This window comes from Bidens hawaiensis, unplaced genomic scaffold (assembly GCF_021521415.1).
Source record: "Bidens hawaiensis isolate Kalapana, Puna unplaced genomic scaffold, B.hawaiensis_p1.1 tig00016757_1, whole genome shotgun sequence".
In the NCBI taxonomy this organism is placed as follows: Eukaryota; Viridiplantae; Streptophyta; class Magnoliopsida; order Asterales; family Asteraceae; genus Bidens; species Bidens hawaiensis.
In genome coordinates, this window is record NW_027492541.1 from 336,674 (window position 1) to 344,841 (window position 8,168).

Below are 8,168 nucleotides of genomic sequence, written 5' to 3' on the forward strand. Positions count from 1 at the left end.
AAATTGGTTTGGAACCCATAAATGTTATGGTAATATCACTAACAAAGTTTGGTATGATTTGGAGATGTCTAAGTATTTTTTATGCAATTGTGTTTTAATCGAGTTTCAACAGCCGAAAAACGCGCAAAAAGGCATTTTTGTCAAAGAATTAGATTCTGGAGATTTCGTAGGAGCTATGTCATGGTATTGTGACCACATGGAAAAATTATCAGATTTTTCAGTTTTCGTTTGGTATAAACAAGCTATTTATTACTTAATTAAAACACATTAAATTAATTTTTAGAAATAGATAATTAAGCATATAATTTTCGAAAATATTTCTATAAAATTCTCCATGTTTTTATTTATTTTTAAAAAATTTTCATAATTTATATATAAGTGCATATTTAGTTATGATTAATCAAAGATTTAAATTATATTTGTTTTAACGAAATCGACAGTTTTGTGTTTAACGAACTGACTGGTATGTTAAAATATCAAAAGTGTTCAATTATAATAGTTTTGGATGATTGATAAAAACGAACTTTTTTACGTGATTTATGGACGATTCGGGTGTATTGTCGCGTTTTGTACAATCAAACCCGTATGAAAACGGAAACGAACCTTGCGATCAATCCAGATACCGAAACTTCAAAATTCTTTCATAGATCGAATCATTTAATCAATAAATGTGTTTACTTAAGTTTGTGTGATATTACCTAATCCCGAAACGCATAAACGATCAACTTGGCTAGGCTCGGAAGACGGTAAAACTGAGCCAAATATGGTTTTGAACATTTTATAGTGTACAACTTCACAATCTAAGACTATGGTCATGTTCTGGGCCTAACAGCTATACCCAGACTAGTTATACAGCCCAATTTAGTTTAAACACTATACTAGTGTTAACAGTACAATACAGGTTATAGGATTCAAGCTATAATCAAGGCATACTACTTACTGACACGTATTCCCAGCTTGAACTACGATAAGGTGAGTTTCACGACCCCACTTTCTAATATGTTTACGAACTTTTGGGTTGGAAGCATGTTTACATATACTTATTTACTTGAAAACTTATTATGATGTGAATTATCTAACTGCTAACACTTGAAAGGCCTCCCACACGAGTGATTAACTACGAGCTGAAGGCATGTGAATAGTACTATTGGTTTGAAACCCAATTGACCGGGCCGGAAGGGGTATGCCGGAACATGTTTATTCTAAATTGCACATGATCATGCGAACTTTTGTAACATGCTATGTGGTGTTAGACATAGTACATACTTGAGGCAAATAGAGCCAATGTGGGCATAGGAAGTGCGTGGGCAGGAGAGGCTACGTAATGGGAACCGGTTGAGGATTCACTCGTGGCTTAGTATAATTACATTGCATATTTACAAAACATGAATACTATGATTACGTATACTGGTTTTCGTTCGTACTTGTGAAACTTGAAACTCACCAACTAGAGGTAGTTGACCCATTTTAACATGCTTTTTAGGTAAGGCCTAGTTTGAATGATTGCTACGTGCTCGATGCTAAAAATCTGAAGTTGAATCGCTGTAGATAGATACGAGTATATATTAAAGAATAAGCATCCTAGAAAACTGTTTATGTGATTTTCATCTAGTTTGTAAACTTAGTACCTACCAATGTAATATGATGTAAATTAGTTTGTTGAATTTCTTTATAAACAATGTGATTGATACCAGTATTATCTGTTACATTCTCGTATTACGCTTCCGCAACTTCCTAGTCGGGGTGTGACAGAAGTTGGTATCAGAGCCATTGGTTATAAAGAATTAGGATGTCCCTTAGGATACCTAATATAACCTTAGGATCGATTAGCTTTAGGAATAAAATAAATTAAATAATATATACTGACGATTCTCGTGATGAAAGCGAATGGACAAGTGGGTTATTATGGTCCAGAACGTAATAACGGACTTGTTTGTAAGTGGGAATTCGAGAAGAAGTCAATAAACAATCCAATAGGTAAAAACAACAATATATGTGTGTAAAATGCATTATTAAATGTATGTAAATAAACAATTATCTGTACTTATGTGTATAAATACTTGAACGTATTTTATTATGATTAATATAATTGAAAGATATTATTCTTATTACTAACCACTGTGCAGAGACATGTCGAGAACTACATATCGCATATTAGACGAAGTACCAGAACTGTATGAAGATGACGAGGATCCATAAAAGGAACTTGAAGAGGAATCGGAGGAGGAAGAAATAGGTGAGAGATTGGGAGATACCGTAGTACCTCGTGAGGTGCCGATTGACCAGCCTGACTTATCGGGCTACCGATGCGATAGTTACCCTCCTAGGGAATCACCTAGGCTAGAGACTGGAGCTACTAATGCTTATCATTCATCGATTAATGCACCCAGATCCCTTACTCCACTAGTCCAGCATACACCAGTACCCCCACCTACAATTAGGAACCGTCATACTGCCCGCATGAGCGTGCGCCCACCTGAGCACACCTCTTCCCCACCTCAGTCAACATACCATGGGGGAGAAACATCATGTGTCCAGGTCATTGATATACCTGTTCCCACCTGGGGTCTACCCGCATCGATAACAGACCCACCTCTTCTATCTAATTCAGCATGGTTGGGTGTAGTGAATGATCAGTTATTAGAACAATCACACTCGATAAGAAACCTTAACCATCATAGATACGATATGCAAGATCATATGTGGTACCTGCAGCAAGAAGTGAGGGACATAAAGAGGTCGAATGCTCACAACCGTTGGCATCAGGATCAGGCGATGACCCTATTGGGAGTTTGTATGGCGGTTATTACAACCCTAGTGGCTGCGGTTGTGTGGTTGATGTACTATGTAATTATGAGCGGGTAGAACTCTAGTATTATAGTTTGATGCACATAGTCTTTTGACTTCACATACAGCATTTTGTAGTAGCATGTTGGCCTGGCTTGGGAACCGTTTAGGGTTTAGCACTATTACAAGCACTGGCCCTTACCGGGTTAAGTCTATATGTCACTTAGTGACAAATTTTGATACGCATATTCAAGCGCTGGCCTATACCAGGTTAAACCTATGCGCTAAATTTTAGATGCATATGTACATTAATGATTATGGCTAATACAAATGTGTTCTTTGGCATAGTTGTGTGGTTGCAAATTGTAATATCATGATGTTGTGCTTATTATGGTGGAACGATATTAATTATTATATTATTAATTATTTTATAGAATGGCCACGAAGAAAGCAAACCTTTTATCTGAGGCGGAAGTGGCTACAATGATTGCTCATCAACTACATTCAGTGATACCGATAATTGTAGCACAAGTCACTGCAGGCATACGTGCCAACAATACTATTAATCAACCCATGAGCACCACTACGACCACTGCTAATATACCACCGCCAGATACTAATGTAGCCCCGGGTGTTACTACCCCGCTGACTACTGATAATGTTATAAACATTAATAATACTCACCCGACTGTTAATGTCGTTGGGAACCCTGATCCCGTTTTGAACACCGATAATGTCACGAATCCAAACCCCGTACCGATTGTCAACACAACTAAAAATGATAACACTCGACCATATACCGGTAAAAATTGTAATAACCAAGAAACCCCACATCAAGATTATGCGTATAAACAATTCGAATTGTGTAACCCCACTGAATTCAGAGGTACTGAAGGATCTATCAGATTGGTGAAATGGATTGAAAAGAACGAGTCCATAATTAACATTACTGAATGTTCACCAGACCATATAGTCAAATTCGCTACCAGTAGGTTTCTAGATCATGCTTTGATGTGGTGGAATATGATTGTACCAACTCAGGGACGAGAAATGGTTAACAGTATGACATGGCTTGAACTTAAAACCCTCGTATAAGAACGTTTTTTCCCAAGAAATGAGATCCTGAAATTAGAACACGAACTTTGGAATTTGGAAATGAGAGGCGCCGATCATTTAAGTTACACAAATCGTTTCAATGAATTGACTAGTTTAGTACCATGGTCAATTATTCCGGAATCCAAGCGCATTGAACGCTATATTTGGGGACTGACCCCCCCATCCGTGGGAAGTATAGTCAATTCCACAACCCACCCAACTTTAGAAAGTGTCGTGTCACAAGCCAGCATCGTTACTTTTGACCTTACAAGAAGCGGTGTATAAGAATACCAGGAGAATCGTCCGGTTTGAAACGAACTAGTTATACCTCTAGAACACAAGTGAAATCTCAGAATAAACGAATCTTCCCTACAACTCAAAACTATGCTATTACCAGTTCCGACATGAAACAAGATACATACAAAGGGTTATTGCCAAAGTGTGGAAAGTGTAATTTGCATCATACTGGTGAATGTCGAATGACCATATGTCAAAGATGCGGAAAGAATCGGCATTATACCCAAATTTGTAAAACTATAATGAATACTTCAAACCGACAATCTCAAACAACCCAACCTTGTTGTCCACAAACACCTAGTCTCCAACCAATTCGACTACAATCTAATCAGCAAACCCCATCTACAATGAACCTCCATGCATGTTATAAGTGTGGTAGTACGAAACACTTTATGAGATACTGCCCCAAATTGAATCCCGATGTAGTAAAACGACAAAATCAAGGGCAAACATCAACTTCCAATCCTGCTAGGGGATGCGCATTCGTAAACGGATTGGGCGAAGTGCGACAAGACCCACATGTAGTAACAGGTACATGCTTATATTCTGATCGTTGAGCTTCAGTTTTAATTGGTACGGACGCCTATAAAAGTTTTGTAGCTACTAACTTCTTACTATTGAGGAAAATGTTGGTTAGTGAATTAATAAATTCTTATACTATAGAACTTGCTAACAATAAGTCTATGATTGATAACCAAATAGTTCGTAACTGCCCTTTTATCCTAAATGACCAATTCTTCCTTATCGTCGTATTCCCAGTAGAACTAGGAAGTTTCGATGTTATAGTCGATATGGAGTTGCTATCTAAGTATAAAGCTGAAATCGTTTGTAAGGATAAGACAGTTAGAAATCCTCTTCCGAATGATGAGGCAATGATTTTTCAAAGTGTGAAATCTAGCATCGTATTACCTCTTGTATCCGAACTTAAGGCACTAAAGTAATTGCGCCAAGGTTGCACGTTATACTTGGAAAGTTTAACAACTAAGGAAAACGGATGAAAAACGAGTAGAAGACAACCCAATGGTACAAGAGTATTCAGATGTGTTCCTGATGAGTGCCCTGGTTTACCGAACAGATACCCACTACCTCGAATTGATGACTTTTTTGACCAATTTTTGGATGCGAAATACTTTTCAAAAATTGATTTCAGATCTGATTATCATCAAGTAAGAATCTAGGAAGAAGATGTCCCAGAAACAACCTTCCGAACTTGGTACAGTCACTATGAATTTTTGGTTATACCGTTTGGATTGATTAATGCGCCTGCAATATTTATGGATCTCATGAACCGAGTTTGCAAACCATATCTTGATAAATTTTAGATAGTATTATCGATGATATCTTAATATATTCAAAACGTAAGAAAGAATTGCAAGGGAACGAAGAGAACTTCGAGAAGAAAATTGATGCAATATGTTACTTCAAAAACTGAGTATGGATCCCGACTCTTCATAATCTGCAAGAACTGATTCTTGATGAAGCACACAAATCCAAATATTATAATCATCCCAGTACTGATAAGATGTATAAGAATGTTAAAGAATTCTACTGGTGGCGTGGCATGGAAAAGGATATAGCCTTGTATGTAAGTAAATGTGAAACTTGTGCAAGAGTTAAGGTTGAATACCAAAAACCTTCGGGAATGTTACAACAACCCGAAATTACACAATGGAAATGGGAACAAATAACCATGGACTTCGTAACGCACCTTCCCAAAACCTCCCGAGGACACAATGCCATTTGGGTAATTGTAGACCGATTAACCAAATCTGCACACTTCATTCCTATCCGTAACAACTACACTACCGAGAAACTCGCCCAAATTTACCTTGATGAAATTGTATCTCAACACGGAGTACCACTTTAGATTATTTCAGACCGAGACAGTCACTTTACTTCACATTTCTGGCAAGCAGTTCAAGAAGCTCTAGGAACCCGGATAGATCTGAGTACCGCTTACCATCCCCAAACTGATGGCCAATCTGAGCAAACTATTCAAACCTTAAAAAAACTACTTCATGCTTGTGTACTGGTTTTCAAAGGGAACTGGGATCAACACCTCCCTCCCGCTCATTGAGTTTTATTACAATAACAGTTACCACAGTAGTATACAAGCAGCTCCTTATGAAGCATTATACGGGCGAAAATGTAGATCGCCACTTTGTTGGACAAAAGTGGGTGACACTCAAATTACAAGATCCAATTTAATTCAATAAACCACCGATAAGATCCACAAGATTAAACAAAAATTAAAAGCCGCTCGTGATCGACAGAAGAGTTATGCCGATGTTCGCAGAAAACCGTAATCTTTTTATATAGGAGACAAGGTGTTTTTAAAAGTATCACCATGGAACGGTGTTATAAGGTTTTGAAATACCGGTAAGTTAGCCCCGAGATAGATTGGACCTTTCGAGATTATTGCAAAAATTAGTCTTGTAGCCTACCGACTGAAATTACCGCTAGAACTGAGCACCATTCATGATGTGTTTCATGTGTCGAATCTGAAAAAGTGTCTTATTGATAAAACGACAATAGTACCTTGGAAGATGTTCAGATCAATGAAAAACTCAACTTCGTAGAGGAACAAGTAGAAATTGTGGACAGGAAAACTAAACAGTTACGACACAGCAAAATCTCATTGGTAAAAGTTCGATGGAATTCAAAACAAGGAAACGATTTTACTTGGGAACGAAAGGACGAATTCCGAAAGAAATACCCACACCTATTCCCTAAAAAGAAAACCGATGGCACATCAAATTTCGGGGATAAAATTTCTGAACGGGGGGAGAATGTGACATTCGTGACCAAACGAGGTATACCTTATTCATTACGTAGCGAGTAAACGATAAATCGGTTAATTCGTAGCGATTAAGCGAGTAACCGACCGATACTGATTATGGCCCGTATATATAACATAAGGATATTTAGGCCCCAGTACGTTTAGAACCGTTTAAACGAAAAAGATTTTGTTTAACGATGCGTTATGAGTTTTAAATGCAATCGTTAAAATCAAAACGAGCATTGTAGCATCCGTCAAGCCGAAAAAGATTTATAAAACACTTAAATAACATATTCTAAGCAATTCGTGAAAATATTTGGGATTTTTACTACGAGTCAGTACGTTTTTCTTATTTTACATAAATGGGCTGAAAAACACTCGTTTTCACGCGGTTTTTGGCACTCGAACTAGTTTTCTTGCAAAAAACCGAACCCGAATTAAATTTTGGACCTAGATTTACGTGTGAAAATGAAAACGAGATAATAATGGGCCAAGAGGAGGCCCAAAGGCCCCCCTCTTTGGGCCGGCCGCAATTAGGGGTACACCCCCTTATTCTAGCACCTTGTATAATATAAATAACTTATATATTTTATCACCAAACATCCACCAACTCAAATTTCTGTTGTGTTCATCATGTTTCCAGCAAAGAACTTCAAGGTAACCCTAATTTTCATGTGATTTCAAGCTTGATTAACATGGTTTAAACTTAGAAAATAAGGTCTTAATTAGTTTTAAACATGTTTAGTCATTCAAAAACCATAAAAATCAAATAAAATCATTTTTTGATGTTAAACATGTATACAAAGCAGAAACATATTGATATTTAACCAAAAACACGGATTAGAACATGAATACCGCGTTTTTACGGTTTAAAAGTTCGGTTTGAAACCAAAACCGAAACCCTATCTAACAAGGTTGTTCTATGTATGATTTATGCTTGGTTTGATGTTGTACGATATGTATATACACTGAGTCTACGACCCAAGACCCGGAGTATCGTTTTAACCATCAAAAACCACCGAAAACCGACAAGGTAATACTGTATTACTCGTTTAGGGGCTGTTTGTGCTTCAATTATGAAACTTTTAAAGGACATTAGGGATCATGTAAACGAGTCCCTGTTCAAATTTGTTAATTTTTAGATAAACGGAGAATATTTGGCGAAATTATTACCATTTACTAGCATTTATTTGGGAAAAATAGTTAAACC